This window comes from Opisthocomus hoazin, chromosome W, assembly GCF_030867145.1.
Source record: "Opisthocomus hoazin isolate bOpiHoa1 chromosome W, bOpiHoa1.hap1, whole genome shotgun sequence".
In the NCBI taxonomy this organism is placed as follows: Eukaryota; Metazoa; Chordata; class Aves; order Opisthocomiformes; family Opisthocomidae; genus Opisthocomus; species Opisthocomus hoazin.
Window position 1 is genome coordinate 49,373,911 of NC_134453.1, and position 17,511 is coordinate 49,391,421.

Here is a 17,511-nt window from a genome sequence, read left to right on the forward strand (position 1 = left end):
GGAAGAAGAGGGGTGGGGGGAAGGTGTTTTAAGATTTGTTCTTATTTCTCATTGTCCTATTCTGTTGTTAATTGGCAATAAATTAAATTAATTTCCCCAAGTCGAGTTTGTTCTGCCCGTGACAGTAATTGGTGAGTGATCTCTCCCCATTCTTATCTCAACCCACGAGCCTTTCATCCTATTTTTTCTCCCATGTCCAGCTGAGGGGGGTTGTTCTGCCTCCGATCCTGATCCAGATTCCAATCTGTGCATTCCTGAGTCCAGTTCCTGCCTACTGTTGAGGCCAGTCCAGAACTTCCTGGTGCTGCCTGGCAGCTGCTGGCAGGACGCCAGTGCCCCGGCACCCAACTCTGGGAAACTCAGTATCGGTTTTGTATATTTTGTTTTTTTTCTCTTATTATTAATTTTATTAATATTATTAGTGTTATTAGTAAAGCTGTTTTGATATTCAATTTGTAAGTCTCTCTCCCTTTTCCTCCTTTTCCCTTCCTCTGGTGGGAGGGTGGAGGTTAATAGAGAGCATCTGCCACTCAGTTTATTGCTGCCCTGCTTTAAACGGTGACAGTACCTCAGCCTCCTCGTCATCTGTTGATACTAGGTCACCATTCTTGTTCATCGAGGGGTACACTTTCTTTAACCTTCCTTTTCTGGCTGACATACCTGTAGAAGCCAGGTATATATTATAAATTATCTGGATGCAGGAATTGAATGTACATTAAGTAAGTTTGCTGATGATACTAAACTAGGAGGAGCTGTGGACTCCCTCGAGGGTAGAGAGGCCTTACAGAGAGATCTGGAGAGACTAGACAGCTGGGCAATCACCAACCATATGAAATTTAACAAGAGCAAGTGTCAGATTCTGCACCTGGGACAGGGCAATCCTGGGTATACATACAAATTGGGGGAGGAGAAGCTGGTGAGCAGCCCTGCAGAACGAGCTCTGGGTTGATGGCAAGTTGAACAGGAGTCCTCAGTGTGCCCTGGCAGCCAAAGGGGCCAACTGTGTCCTGGGGTGCAACAAGCACAGCATTGCCAGCCGGTCAGGGCAGGCGATTGTCCCACTCTGCACTGCACTGGTGCGGCCCCACCTTGAGCACTGGGTGCAGTTTTGGGCACCTCACTATAAGAAGGACATCAAACTATTGGAGTGTGTCCAGAGAAGGGTGACCAAGATGGTGAAAGGCCTCGAGGGCAGGACTTAGGAGGAGCAGCTGAGGTCACTTGGCTTGTTCAGCTTGGAGAAGAGAAGGCTAAGGGGTGACCTCATTGCAGTCTATCACTTCCTCAAGGGGGGCAGCGGAGGGGGAGGTGCTGATCTCTCGCTGGTGACCAGCGATAGGACACGAGGAAAGGGAATGAAGCTGCATCAGGGGAAGTTCAGACTGGGCATTAGGAAAAGGTTCTTCACTGAGAGGGTGGTCGGTCACTGGAACAGGCTCCCCAGGGAAGTGGTCACAGCACAAAGCCTATCAGAGTTCAAGGAGTGCCTGGATGATGTTCTTAGTCATATGGTTTCATGTTAGGTAGTCCTGCGAGGAGCAGGGAGTTGGACTCAATGATCCTTAGGGGCCCTTCCAACTTGAGATATTCTATGATTCTATGATTTGCAATACTCACCATTCCGATAGCCCAAGGCTACAGACAAACCCATGGAATTATAACCAGCATCTGTTTCAATAGTTGGATCAGCACCACTTTCTGTGTAAAACAGGAAAAGGAACAAACTCACATTTCTGACAATAAGAACTGATAGTACATCATTACTGATAATTCAGTTTGGAGTCTGCTTACCAAGAAGAATTTTTATGCGTTTCACGTGGTTCCCATGCACTGCATATAGTAGAGGTGTTCCTCCATTCTGCAAAAGCAGGGAAAAGCATTAGACACTTAATGACTGAGTAGCCTGCAATTGTAATTCCTTAACACACCAGTATACTTCTATGTATAAGAGACTTCACAGATTTTATAAAAATCAGGTTCTCAGTTTTGGTTCTTCACAACTTCCATCTTTTTTTGTCTATTGTTTAGACTGTAAGCTCATCCTTCTAATAAGGGCTCAGTGCTACTCTCACTCTCTTTTTAACCAAGAAGTCAGAACTAGTAGGGCCAATTTATCTTAAGCTATCAAAGAGCATCCTATGCAAGTTTTGAAAATCTCAGCTAGTTCAGAAGCAGAACAATTTTCAAACCCAAGCCAGTGCTGTGTCCTGATTCAAATTTCTGACCAAAGCACACTGATGTAAATTCAAGCTAGAGACTTACCCAGTCATACTCATTGACATCAACTCCACAGACAAGCAGCATTTTGACAATATCTGTGTATCTTATTTTGGTTTGGCCTGGATAAATGCCAGGTGCCCACCAAAACCACTCTATCACTCCCCCTCCTCAACTGGACAGGGGAGAGGAAATATGATGGAAAGGCTCGAGGGTTGAGACAAGGACAGGGAGAGATCACTCACCAATTACTGTCATGGACAAACCAGACTGAACTTGCAGAGAAAAGGGAGTTTAATTCATCACCAATCAAATCAGAGTAGGATAGTGAGAAATAAATCCAGATATTAAAACAACTTCCCCCCACCCCTCCCTTCTTCCCGGGCTCAGCTTCACTCCCATTTCTCTCCCTCCTCCCCCCGAGCTGCGCAGGGGGACAGGGAATGGGGGTTGTGGTCAGTTCATCACATGTTGTCTCTGTCGCTCCTTCCTCCTCAGGGGGAGGACTCCTCACACTCTGCCCCTGCTCCAGCGTGAGGCCCCTCTCACGGGAGACAGTTCTCCACAAACTTCCCCAAAGTGAGTCCTTCCCACGGGGTGCAGTCTTTCAGGAACAGGCTGCTCCAGCGTGGGTCCCCCATGGGGTCACAAGCCCTGCCAGCAAACCTGCTCTGGCGTGGGTTCCTCTCTCCACGGGTCCACAGGCGCTATCCCAGAGGCGCTACCACCATCACTGATTGGCTTGGCCTTGGGCAGCAGCGGGTCCATCTTAGGGCCAGCTAGCACTGGCTTTATCAGACGTGGGGGAAGCTTCTGGCAGCTTCTCACAGAAGCCACCCTTATAGCCCCCCCACTACCAAAACCTTGCCACGCAAACCCATAACAATCCTTTACCGCAAGCCAGCGAGAGGGCACTTTCACGCCCTTTCCCCAAAATCTGAGGATCTGCATCCTGAAATAATAATAAAAAAATAAAATTAATCATGCTTTTTAAAAGTGAGATTTTATGCAGAACTTAACTTTAAAACTTTTAAATTTATAGAAACATTGATAAACTTAGGAAGGCAAAATGAACTAAAAAGTAAATCAACTCATTTAAAATGAAGCATGGTCTTTCCCTTACTTTATGGAGGAGAAATTCCACTACTGCTATCTGCCCATGAGCTGTAGCCCACATCAGAGGAGTAAATCCTTCTTCATCCTCATGATTGATTGCATTTTCTGTTTAAAGAAAAATGTACAATTTACTAATCCCTTTCACTGATGTACTGTATGAGCTGGTAAAATGCATTGACATATCCACTGTGAATGGACTGATGTACCAGTACATAAAGTCATTCTCAACTTTACAACCAAAATTCTATCCCAGTGGTGGTGCAAATACCTTTGTCCAAGAAAAAAAAATTTAAAAAAGAAATCTAACTGACCAAAGTAAAATTTAGGGGTTTGGTGGCTTTTTTTAGGTTTCTGTGGTTTTTTTTTTACTTACAGTTTACAAGCAGAGGTGTTGTAGAGACTTTGTTTCTCTTCTGTTTGTTAGTTAGGGTAGCTGACTGTTTTATTGGTGAGAAATGCTTAGTAGCTGATGGAGTATAAACATGTCTTACTTGGATACCAGAGGAAGGAGAAGTATGGATGTTGCATTCAGCTACATTGAACAGAGAAAACAGACAGCATTTTATCACTAGTAAGAGCCTTCAGAGAAAGTCACAGATTCTAAGTCAAACTAGAAAGCACCAGTGTCACAAGATCTTTAAAACCCGTGTTAAGTAAGCTTTGTGAGATGTGCTTTTCTCACGCTGTTTTGTGTAAGTTGAAGAAAGGGCTGTATTTGTTTCTGGCATAAAATAATGCTGCTACCCCACACATTCAGTACGGTGTAATGTCACCCAGAGACAAGTTGGTATCTAAATGAGGTAAACCTTTGTCTAGACTTTCAACACGCCTGGCATGGATTTAGCAGATAGAACAGCTCCACTTGGCCTGTAATATCCTTAATAACACTCTCCAGTGCAATGAACGTGATGCAGCCCTAGGCAGCCATGCAATCAGGTAACTGCATCCCTTTGCCTACTCCCTAACCAGTCCACTGCATGGGTGGACATAACCTTCATTAAATTTCTTCACCAAGACTTTTTCTACTCCCATTGGATAAAACTGTGACTGCCTTATGAATATTTATCCAGCAGGAATAGAGATATTCCACACTAACTTACAGAAAATGCAACAGCAGGTCACCACTTAGAATTCAAGAAGTCACTCAGTGCTGCTGTATTTATTTGTACTAACTTTTCTAGCTCTCTGTTAGAATTTAATGGTATTTTATTACAGAATATATATGTTATCTTGGCTTCTAATTCTCACAAGTAGCTTTTGGTTTTGAGAAGTAGCTGACAAGCCAAATATTTTTTAAGAGGCCAGCTGATTAAATACTGGAAAGACATATTGAAGGATTAAACTCCATTATTGTCTAACCTGATTTGACACCAGTATGCACTAGTAATTAATGACTGGAAGCTAATTTACATGCACACTGAATTCACACTATAGAGAACTTCATTATCATAAACCCAAGCACAAATTTGGAGAACCAATTAAATGAAGTACAGGGCAACAGGATGAAAACAAAATTACATTTTGTTTGCCAATCAAATAGCTACAGCTGATGTTATTGTTGTAAAATGGGGTACATGATGTAATGTATGGGGGGGGTACGTAATGTGTAAGAGTGACAAGGAACTTCACAAAGATTAAGCAGAAAACAAAGGACTGACTATCAGAAGCCTCAGGCAAGAATACACCCAAGGACATGTAACAAACACATCCTAAAGAAGTGCAGATAAACCAGCAGACACCAAGATAAGGAACTTCAGAAATCCACAAACTACTCAATGAGCCAACTCATGACCATATATGGAAGGAAAGACTCAGAATTCATGGAAAGGACACTAAGAGACACCTCTTCAACAACCGCTAGGAACCACCAGAGACCATCGAGGACCCCATGGAAGCCCCACAGAGACCCAGGCCGCATGCGTAATGACTATGCAAATATGATAATTAGTTCCAGGAAATAGAATAAATAGGTATGAACATTCTGGGAAACTTAATGCGCATGCATGTAACAGGGTGATATAAGCTTGGAGCAAGGCGACATACAGCATGCACGTTAGGAGGAGTGATCCCCCGTGCATCCAGCACCGTAATAAAGAATGCCTGCTTTTTAATGCTACATTGGCATTAAGAAGTTTTACTCCTGATTTCGGTGACATTATCAAATTAAGAGGCCTACCAGGGATTTTCAACCTGTGGTCCCTGGATCCGCAGGAATACTTCCAAAGGGTTCACAAATGTTACCTAAGAAAAACAACCCTATTGCTGATGGGTCTAAATTTGCCATTGAGGTCTTCAGCTCCACTAGAAAGCACTTAGGGCCTGCAAATCAAAAAAGTTTGAAAACTACAATGGCTGAATTGCAGCCAAACAATACAAATCAGAGAAATCATCAAAATCCACAATAGATCTGTGTTTGTTATAGGAAATGGATCAAATTCAACATCATGAGAAGATACATTACTAACAGTCTGAAATATTACAACGAGCACTGAAAACCACAATTATTAAGGGGAAATAGAAGTCCTAATTCTGTTCTCTGTCAATATGCTCAGCCATGAAAAAGCATGGATCAGTTCTGATGAAGCTGCACAGCAATGGCTGGAGATTAGCTGCAAGGGTCAGTTTACAGAACTGCAACAACATCCACTTTCAAATAGTGTGGAAATGAATCGGTGAGATAATCGCTACAATGACTACAGGCTTTGTACAGCCATATTGATAAAACAAAGTCAACTGCATGTCCTATGTTATTTTGACATTGTACTAGTGAAAAGATAAAACACGATCCAGAAAACTACTGAAGTTGAAATGATAATATAGCTTTTTCAGTAATGTTCTGTAAAGACACATACATTCAACGTGTAGCACATTGTAAGACTTTATAAGAGATTTTACTACCAAAAGAAGTAAGCTTGTTTTCATAATCAGCATCAGCTCTTATGAAATTAAAGACTTTTTGAGCCACTGCTTTTTCAATTAAAAATAGTTAAAAATGTGATAAAAAATAATCTTGAGGAAATTAATTTTACATTAATAATCCATTAAGCAGATAATAAAAATGCTAGGGGAACAAATCTTAGAAAGCTATTACTGATTAACACACATATATGGCAGAGGCTTTTTTTTAAAAAACATAACAGCTTAACAGGATGAGACAGTCCATACATAACAATATGTACCATAAAGTTCAACCTTTAAATAAGACAGATGCCACTTCAAGGTAAGAGTTAACTTGGTCTTGAATATTTTTACTGTCCTCCTCATTTAAAGATTTCACAAATCACAAGCAGACATTCATATAAAATCTATTGGGCAAAATGAATTTCATTCCCATGGCGACACTCTGAGCTGGGCCTTCCTCTGTGCTAGAGTCAAGCTGATGTTCCACCTTAATGTCTGGCACGCACAGAAGGCTGTAGCTAGTAGTACATTCTTCTATAATTAACTGGGCCCCAATATCTAAGTTGAAGATTCCATGGCTTCAGTCATGTAAAAGTTTTATACAAAATATATCTTCATAGTTTCTAGCCAAGAGCAGTTCTGGCCAACCAAGCCATATTCAAAGATATCCAGATGTTTGAGCAACCTATAATTGAACACATGTAACAACATTCTTGTAAAGTAATGCATAAAAATACACCAAACTTGCTTCATTTAAGCTGTACAATATAACGAGCCTCATTCTCTGTCAGTCCAAATTGCCTTCGCAGACCTCTTGCATTTTGGTGAAAATTCTCATGACTCTGTCTGGTCTGCTGAAACTTGTCTACTGGAGGCATAGGGCATGCGGGACTGACTAAGTTGTCAGCAATCTGATTGCCGTGCCCTAGTCCCAGATCCCATTGGTGGCTACGCACATGAATGACACAACAAGGTACGACCCGTTGAGACAGTACGGTCCGCAACTGGATAAACAGCTTGCCTATTCTAGGATTGACTGCCTCCCTAAGCAAGGCATCCGGTATTCGAGGCACTATCCCGGCTACGTAAAGGGAGTCAGTTACAACATTTAAAGGCTCATTTAACCAATTAGTTAAAGCCCAGACCACGGCAGTCAGCTCTAAAATTTGCAGCGAATCTCCATCCTGTCCTTGTATCATATGATGACACCACTGGCCCCCTTCTTGCCAAACACAAACTGCCTTACGCAGCCTCCTGCCTGCATCTGTATACACTGTGATTCCTTCGGCCAGCGGCTTCTCCTGAACTCTGGACTTCTCAAGCCATAGATTACGCTTCAAGAACTGCCACAATCTCCCTTTCGGCTGTCGGGAATGTATCCTCCCACCATAGCCTAACAGAGCTTCCTGTATGGGTAGAGCATGCCTCAACCACCATTCCTAATCTGCTGCTTTGACCGGTATACTGATGTCCTGCGGCTCTTCCCCTGATATTTCCACTATCCTCATCCTACCTTTTCTGATTAGCTCTCCCACAGCTTCTGATCGTGTCTGTGTACTGCTGCACACTTAAAAACACCCATTCTAGTATGTAAAATGGATCATCGCCCCTAATAGGCTTGTCAGTGGCAAAATCAGGACTATTCAACGATGCTGTACAGGAATGAGTCTCCCCCTTCTTGTTTTGCCACTGACAAACAAGGGCATATGGCGACCCGGCAGGGTTACAAATAAGCAAGGAAACAGGTAGGGTTAGCAATCGCCTAGCAGTCCAGGCTGTTTGAAGCTTCTGTACGATGTGTTGCAAAGCTGCTTGCTGCGTCTGTGATAGGGTGACTGCTGTGCTGGGATGCGAGCCACGTAGTAGTAATGTCAATGGTGCAATGTCAGCATTGGAAATACCAGCACAGTTGCGCACCCACTGGATATCCCCAAGCAAGGTCTGTATATCAGTCAACGTGCGCAAATTTGTCGCTAACTCCACCTTTTGTGGTTGGATCTTAGCGTCAGAGATGCGCCACCCCAAATACATCCATGGTGCAGATCGCTGAACCTTTTCCAGGGCAATAACAAGGCCCTTGCTGGCTAAAACAGTACTCAGCTGTGTCAAGGAATCGTCATTGAACGATTCCTGTTGACAGCAGAGGATGTCATCCATATAATGATAAATGATCGTATTCGGCCATTGCTCCCTGAGTGGAGCTAAGGCCCAAGCCACATAAAGTTGACACAGCGTGGGTGAGTTTCTCATGCCTTGTGGCAAGACAACCCACTCATATCGCTCTGAAGGTGCTGCTTTGTTGGTTACCGGTATCGAAAAGGCAAACCGCTGAGTGTCCCGCGGATGTAAAGATATAGTGAAAAAGCAGTCTTTTAGGTCAACAACGATCACGTGCCAACCCGACGGAAGCATAGCAGGTGATGGCATTCCAGGTTGTACAGCTCCCATGGGTTGCATCTGCTCATTAATCTTACGTAGGTCGTGTAAGAGGTGCCATTTGCCGCTCTTTTTCGGAATGACGAAAATGGGGGTATTCCATGGGCTGACTGAAGGCTTGATGTGGCCTGCAGTGAGTTGTTCTGCTACCAATTGCCTTGTTATTTGCAGTCGCTCTTCTGTCATGGGCCACTGGTCAACCCACATGGGTTCGTTGGAAAGCCAGGTTAGCGGTGGGTTGGGCGACTGCCCGCCAGTGCCCATAACTAAAAAGGGGTAGTAGTTAGTACAACTCCAATTCGACTCAAAACGTCGCGGCCAATTAGGGCTGAAAGAGTTTCGGGCAGCTGCATGACATAGACCTTTAAACTGACCTCCTGCCCTTCAGGAAAGGTTATTTGCACAGGGTATTGGCTCATCATGGGAGCAGAGTGTCCCCCCACACCTGCGATAGCCGTTGTGGGAACACTTAGTGGCCACTCCTCCGGCCAAACACCCGTACTTACGATTGTGATGTCAGCTCCGGTGTCTAGCATGGCATAGATTTGTACTGATGCATTTCTCTGACTCAACACAACGCGCATATTAGGCCGATGGTCCATCTTCGTAGTAAAACAAACTGCAGGGTCTGTGGAACCAAGACTTCGGTCTTCACGGGAAGTCTTTGCTAAAGAATGGTCGATTGAGCTGCCTGTCACTAGGATCTGCGCTATCTTACTGCCTTTTGGAACAAACAAAGGAGGACAAAGAGTATGGACCATAATATGAATCTGGTCCGCATAGTTTGCATCAATAACCTTAGGAACAATTAGCAGTCCCTTAACGCCGGCAGAAGAACGTCCCACTAAAAGTCCTTTCATTCTGCCGTTGGAATTAATCCTTGGCCCGACCGCATTGCTAGGGATCTCATGTATGGTCGTGTCGTTAAGGACAACGTCTATTGTGGTTGCCAAGTCGATTCCCAAGCTGCCTCTGGTTGCGGCTTGAGGCTGTTGTGAAAAACTCTTGCTTTGCTCGGAGGATTCATTTGTTTCCACACGCAGCCTCTGTCCACGCTCCTCCTCTCGTTTCCCGAACATACTTTTGTAGCATGGGTATCCTTTTGACATTTCTCACACCAGACGGCGCCACGGCAGCAACGTCTGACGTGCCCCTTTGCCCCACACCGATAGCAAATACGACGGTCTGAGGATTGCACCTGCAGAGGACTGTTTTGTTGCACTGCAGCTGCAAGTGGTTGGACAACTTCTCTGACCGCGCCTTGCACGGCAGCAGCGACCATCGCCTGTTGCTTTTGTTCTCCAGCCCTCTCGACCCTGCACAGCATGTCTTCAACTCCTGCCCCTCTCGGCAGGCCTGCCAGAAGCTGTTTTGTAGTCTTATTGGCGTTGTCAAAGGCTAGCACACGAAACATTTGCTGCTTGCTTTCGTCATTTAAATCTGGATGATTCATTAATGCACTATACAGCCGGTCGATGAAGTTGCTGTAAGTTTCAGTGGCTCCTTGCACTACGGTTCCGAAAGATGGAGCGGATGAACCAGGCAGTGCAAAGAAAGCTTCCAGGGCAAGGCGTGCTGACAATTGAAGCACATGGGCGGGAAAGGTCAATTGCCGTTCCAGGTTAGCATAAACTCCTTGTCCGGTAAGTATGTCCACTGTTACTCCATGATAAGGATCTTGCTGGTCCCGATGGCGCATCGCCTCATCCATAGCCCGTTGTGCCCATGCTGCTCCCCACAACAAGAACTGAGTAGGGGTGAGTAACAATCGCATTAAACTTCGACAGTCATATGGACACATCAGGTCAGCGGAGTAAATCCAGGTAACAATTTGTCGAGTGGCCTCAGACTTCACCCCATATTGTGTTATGGTGCTACGGGCCTGTTGCAAAATCTTCCAGTCATGTGGTTCCCATTTGCTTTGTCCATTAACCTGTACCACAGGACAGGCTAAGGCTTGTGTATGTCCCATAGATGTGGCAACGTCCCACTGTCCCTCTAGGATGGCATCTCTTATAACACCGCTCCAGCGGGTAGGTGTGATCTGTGCCAGAGGCCCAGCTAAACATCTCGGAGAGGAAGCCTCATTTTCCCGGTGGGGGGGGGGCTGGTAATGATTGAGATATGCTGGAACTGCAAGCTCATGTCTTGAAGATGCTGCAAAACTGACTGCAAAAGATCGCATGCTGTTTTTCCTTGCAATTCGCTCTGGCCGCCATCAGAGGGCGTCGGGAGTGGAGACGCTTCACTGGAAGATGGCAGGGGTGGATAGAGAGGAGGGGCCGATGTTGCAGGCCGCGCCTCAGGAGGGGCCGATGTTGTAAGCCGCCCCCCTTCTCCCTCCCCCTCTGGGGGTGGTACGAGCCGCTCCTCCCCTCTTCCGGAAGACAGTTGCACTTCCGCGCCCGACTCCTCCCCGCTCCCCGGGGGCAGTTGTACTCCCGCATCTGGCTCGCATTTCGAGTTGATCTCTCTGGCAGCAACTTCTGGTGGGCCCCCCTCCTCTGCGCCCAGACCGGAACCACGCTCCGCACTCGCTCGAATCTCGGCAATTGTGTTACAGGTGATCCCAGTCATCCCTCTAATGGCAGGTAGCCCGAAAACCCGTGATAATGTCCCAGGCTTAGGCGCGTGATCTTTCCCGGGCTCCGGAGCTAGCATCTGAGCTGCAGCACACGCCACCTCTCGTTCAGCTTCCATGGCTTTTAAGGTCTGTAATACTGTTCGCCAGAGCTCGCAGACGGCTTTTATATCCTTTTCTTCCTTTTCCTCCCCTGTTATTGTCCTTTCCCACATCATCTCTCCTAACTCTTGCCATTCCGAGACGGAAAACAGTAGCGGGGTATCCGCAAAGTGACCCCATCATTGCCCCAGTTTAATCAACTTCATGAGTTGCTTTGCCGTTGCGTCTATTCCTCTCTTAGAGAGAATACCGACGAGCAACGTTGCCGCAGCATCCACCTCCATGTTTGTGACCACGGCCTCCACGTTAAAATTTAGCTGCGCCAGGCAGCCCCAGTGTGGCTCGAAAATTCCTGGGAGTCGGCCGTCCGTGTCTGCCCTGCGCGTTCGCACCCAGGCAGGACCCCCCCAGCCGTTGTTCCCACGCCTCCTCTCTAGCTGCTCACCGCAGACCAAGGGACTCCTGCAGGGAAACCGTCCATCCTCTGCTACCAAATGTTGGCGTGGGTTACGGATCCGTTGTAACGATGTGACCCCAATATGAGTATGATCGTTCACCTTTATTAGTCAGCAAAAACAAGGTTTATATAGCAAAACTGTTACAGCATCTGAATGGTTAAACCCCCAACCCATATATAGGCAAAACTACTGCAACTCGTTGTGATTGGTGCAGAGCTGCATCTCAAAGTGAAAACAGTACTGTGGCAGGAAACAACAACGTGGCAGGAAGGAAGTGACAGTGTGGCAGGAAACAGTGACGTTCCCCCTGCTCCAGTGTCCCGAGCTCGTCGCTCTCCCTTCCCAGCAGGGTTCCGTGTCAGCCGCTCCCAAGGCTCACTTCCGGATCGGAACCTGGGTTGCTCAATGCACCAAGCTATGTCCCCTCTCGTCCAGCCAGGACTCCACAGACCTGGTTTTCAACAACTGGCACCCAGCAACTTCATCAAGATCAACATCTCCTGCAGACTGTGGGCACGGGATGCACCAGATACATCAGCCGTGAGCTCCGAATGCAGCAAACGACTGCCCATCACCACTCATCAACTCTCCTTCCCTGGAAGACCGTTACGACAGATGGAGCCTGAAGTCATGGATTAAATGAACTCAACGGACACTTTAGAGGGATGCTCCATAAAGACAGGAGAAGTGGTGGTGATCAACTGGACAATGGGGGACCTGGGCATGACGTAGATGGTATAGAATAAGGGGTGGATAATGTCCTGGGTTCGGCCAGGACAGGGTTATTTTTCACCAGAAGCCAGGAGGGGACACAGCTGGGCGGGCTGACCCAACCTGGCCAAACAGAACAGGGTATTGGATACCATGTACCGTCATGCTGGGTTCCGGTTGGGGGGGAGCTGGGCGGCAGGAAGGGAATTGTGGCTCGGGAGCGTGCGGGGCATCGGATGGTGAGAGTTGCTGTGTGCATTTCGCTGTTTGTTTTGTATATTCTCCTTATCTGTATTGCTGTTGTTACTGTTCCCTTTGTTTGCTGTTCTGTTAAACTGCCCTTATCCTGACCCTTGAGTTTTTGCCTTTTTCTTTCCATTCTCCTCCCCACCCCAGCTGGGGGAGGGGCGGTAGAGCGACCACGTGGTCCTTTGTTGCCGGCCTCGGCCAAACTGCAACAGACACCCATCATCCTAGCATTTTATGATACTTTCTAAACCTTAAGTAAATGTCATAATGCTTCCACAAGTGGGGTAGCATACAGTCTGATATAGTGACTTTGCTCTCAAGTGATGTGGGAAATTGACGTTTAGTTCTATTTTGTTATAGCTTTCGTTTAATTTTGTTATATAGCTTTGCAGCTATGTTGAGGTAAGGGTTAACCACTGACATTTAGTTTAGTTCTGTTCTTTGTAACCTTGCTAACAAGGACTGCTGCGAGCTCAAATGTAGCTAACAAGGACTTCTTGTGAGACAAATTAAAAGAAACGGGTACTGATAAGGACTGATAACCAGAACTTTGTTGTCTGTAAGAAGCAACTCTCTAGCTGAAACTGGTTCTATGGTTTGGGACTCAGCCAACACAGACAACTCAGGAATTTTTGAGCCAAAGGTGAAAGCACACAGGGAGGAAGACTACGAGCCTTCATCCAGAAGACCCCCACAGACGACCACCAGACAACACTGTGCAAGCGCTAAAGAGGGGCGGAGTATGATAATGAATTCCTAGAAATAATTACAATAGTACAGCCTACTTAGGTAATCTCTGTACTAAATAGGTGCATGCTTCATGACTCGGTGTGCAAGTTAAGAGGAGCGATCCCCCTTGCACCCAGCGCCGTTTTATAACTCTCTGTGAGTTGTGGAGTTTGTTTCCACATGTCACACAGACAACTCAGGAATTTTTGATCCAAAGGTAAAAGTACACAGCAAGGAGGACTACGAGCCTTCATCCAGAAGACCCCCACAGACGACCACCAGACAACACTGCGCAAGTGCTACAGGGGCAGAGTATGATAATGAATTCCTAGAAATAATTACAATAATCACGCCTATTCCCTGTAATAATCCAGAACTAACTGTAATAATCCAGCCCACTTAGATAAACTTTGTAATAAATAGGTGCATGCTTTGTGACTCGGTGTGCAAGTTAGGAGGAGTGATCCCCCTTGCACCCAGCACTGCAATAAAAATGCCTGCTTTATAATTCTCCTTGAGTTGTGGAGTTTGTTTCCACATGTCACAAGGGAGGTATTGTAACATATACAATTTCTGTTCTGCTACTAGACAGATTTTATCTGTCAAGCTGAACTTTCTGTGAGTGAAATTTGAAGGGATATAGGTTTAAACTTGTATCAAAGCAAGGGGTTAGTCAGTAATGCTTAATTACTGAAAGGCAATGAAAAAAATCACACACACGATCCCCCAAAGGGCACTTTCCCCCCCCCCTTTTTGTTTTTTGAGGAGAATTTGATAACTTTTCATCAGAACACAGTACAATCTGAAAACAAGCAATAATAGCATTCCTATTCATTTTAAAATCAGAAACTTGATCTATTTGTTCCCCTGAGAATTCTGGCTCCTTTTTCACATGTTTTCATGTAGTATGACAGCTGAGGCACTGGTTTGGGAAGGAATCCGGGGCAAGAAAACTGCAGAACATAGTGGAGATCCTATGATAGTCATCATTGTCTGCGAGTCACACACTAGCTTGCTGTCATTTATCATGTACTCAATAAACAGTACAGTAGAAAATGGCCAGCTAAAACCAGAAGGGCATTTACCAAAGGCCTGAACATTCACAACTCCTCACGGTTTGTATGTGTAAAAAAAAGGCATTTGACACACCTTGAAGACTTATAGCCTGATAGAAGAACTTCTTTTTCAAGGCATTTTAAAAGAATTTTCTTCCTAATTGGAAGTCACAAATATATGCAGTTATATACACTTAAAGACAATGCTAGATTTAGGTTTTAGATATTTTTCTATTATATCTATCTGTTTAAACAGCAGAAAGGACCCTTAAAAACAAACTAATGAACAATCTGTTTTTGTTTGCTTATTTATTTTTCATGACCCACTATCTGCTTCTACAGTATGTCATATTTCACTTTCTGTTGAACCTTAGAGCTTTTAAACTGAGGTTTAATTGGTTTTTTTCACCATTAAAACATCTAAACTTGGCTCCTTTTTTTTATTTTTTCTTTGCAGTGAATCCTATTTGGGAGTTACACAGGAAATCAGTTTTTCCCCAAACAAACTGGCAAATTGGCTTTCTCTTAAACATGCATAGTAACCAGAAATACCAAGGATTGCTCTTGATCTGCCTGCAGAACTCTCGGTGACATCAAGCAACAGGGACAGGGTAACAGGACTGAGGTCGCAATTCTATTCATTTATTAGTGTATAATCCTGCTCTGGCTGACACATTGATGCAAAACCAGGGATATTGTTACCTGGTGTACTCTGTGCAAAAGACTCTATAAGGATCAATGCAGGATTGCTGGCTGTCTCCTTTAGCATAAATGAGCCCATTATGTGTCTGTTAACATTTGCTTCTAATAAGACTGATCAAACCCATTAGCAACCTTTACAATTAGACATGCTTTGCAACCAAGACAAGTCTTCAATGAATAAAGAATGGTGTAATGAAATTATTCATCCCAGACAACAGACTCGGCCACTAAAAAAGCACATCTCCCTGCAGAGGTGAACCTGCAACTGAGCTGTTGCAGAAGGGCCAGTTGACACTACTTCATACTACCTCTGCAAACTGGAGCTAGGAATTATGCATGCACCTGTTTCAGAGACCTCAGACATTAAAGCAGGTCTATTTTCATCACTGCATCAATGTATGAATCGCTTCAGATCATATCACGCTCGTGTCTGCAAGTTATTTTTAGGGCATGGCATGAAAGGCGAAAAAGTATTTTTTCAACCAATTTCTTAATGAGTAAATTTCCATTCTCAAAACATACCTGCAATCCATGACTCATAATTAAGGCATATATGTGTAAATATTCTTAGAAAGTGATGGATACATACCATGAGGCTTGGAACAGGCACTGACATGGTGATACCAGGATGTTCCAGCCATGTGTTCTGTTAACCAGGGGAGGAACCCTGCAACCACCATTGCCCCCCTCCCCTTCCCCTGCCCCTGGTCCTCCTGATTGTAGAAGCAGGTTTGACTTGTGTGGCATGATCAGAACAAAAGGTTTAATTTACTGTCCTCATTTAAGCTGGAGAGATCAAGTGCAGGGCTGCCCAGCAGGTACCCCCTCCACAGTCCCAATCCCATTATTTGCATAGCTTATTATTCCTTTTCCTGTTTCTTATCCTTCCTTTTCACTACCCTTGTACCTCCTTTTCTGTGCTCCAGTCCCCTTCAAAAAGATAACCTGTCCCTAATTGCTTCTTCCCTATTGGTCCCAGGACTGCTACATCCATACCCAAATTTGGTATAACTGATAACGGTCCATAGGCATTTACAAAGACAAAAGTCCAGCTAGAACTCAGGCTGGCCACTGTTGCAAGGGACAATAAAAAAAAGTTTTTGCAAATACATTAACAACAAAAAGAGGGCCAAGGAGAATCTCCATCCCTTATTGGATGCGGGGGGGAATACTGTCAACAAAGACGAGGAAAAGGCTGAGGTGCATACTGCGTGCATTGGTGTAGATGCACTTGAGCTGGGCTATCGATTTCACCCCCAACCCCAGCATGCCACGCCTGGGCTCATCTCTAGTGAGCCGGGTTATATCCCCTCCCCCCTTCAAACCTAGTTTAAAGCCCTCTCAATGAGCCCCGCCAGCTCGTGGGCAAGAATTCTTTTCCCCCTTTGAGACAGCTGGACTCCATCTGTCACCAGCAGGCCCGGTGCCGTGTAAACCTCCTCATGATCAAAGAAACCAAAATTCCACCGATGGCACCAGTCTCTGAGCCACCTGTTAATCGGGTGAGTTTTCCTGTCCCTTTCAGTGTTCTTCCCTGCCACTGATGGGATTGAGGAAAGCACTGCCTGTGCCCCTGATCCTTCAACCAATGGCCCCAGTGCCCTGAAGTCCCTTTTGATGGCCTTGGGACTTCTCTCTGCGATCTCATCACTGCCAACCTGCATTACCAACAGCGGATACTAATCAGAGGGCCGCACCAGACCAGGGAGCTTCCTAGCAACATCCCTAACCCGGGCCCCAGGGAGGCAGCAGACTTCCCTGTGGGATGGGTCCGGTCGGCAGATCGGGCCCTCTGTTCCCCTCAGAAAGGAATCGCCTATGACAATTACCCTCCTTTTTTTCCTCTTAACCGGGGCAGTCATAATATGTGGGGCTGACTGACTGGTCTTAGGCAGCCCCCTGGATGGACCTTCACCCTCATCCTCATTTGCCTGGCCCTCACATTTCAGAGCCCCGTATCTGTTGCTTAAGGGCAACTGGGCAGGTGAGGGCGGCTGGGAGGGGATTTTCCTGCCGCCCCGAGCAGGGACCCGTTTCCATTCCCCCCATCTCTTAGGCCCCCTCTTTCTGCTCGGTGGCAAGAGGGTAGGGGGTTCTCCGCTTCTTGTGGAGCCGCCTCCTGCTGCCTTGGCCTCAGGGAGGGCAGGGTGCTGCCCCACCAGTCGGATCTCCCTCTCACACTCCCGGATGCTCCTCAACCTCTCCACTTCCTCTTTCAGCTCTGCCACCAGGCTGAGCAGGTCATTTACCTGGT

General features: G+C 45.8%; 1 pseudogene; it reads right to left on the bottom strand.

Annotated features, from left to right (window-relative positions):
* Positions 1-1,040: 1,040 nt before the first annotated feature.
* LOC142365528 (ankyrin repeat family A protein 2-like) lies at positions 1,041-15,937 on the bottom strand (annotated as a pseudogene).
* Positions 15,938-17,511: the final 1,574 nt, after the last annotated feature.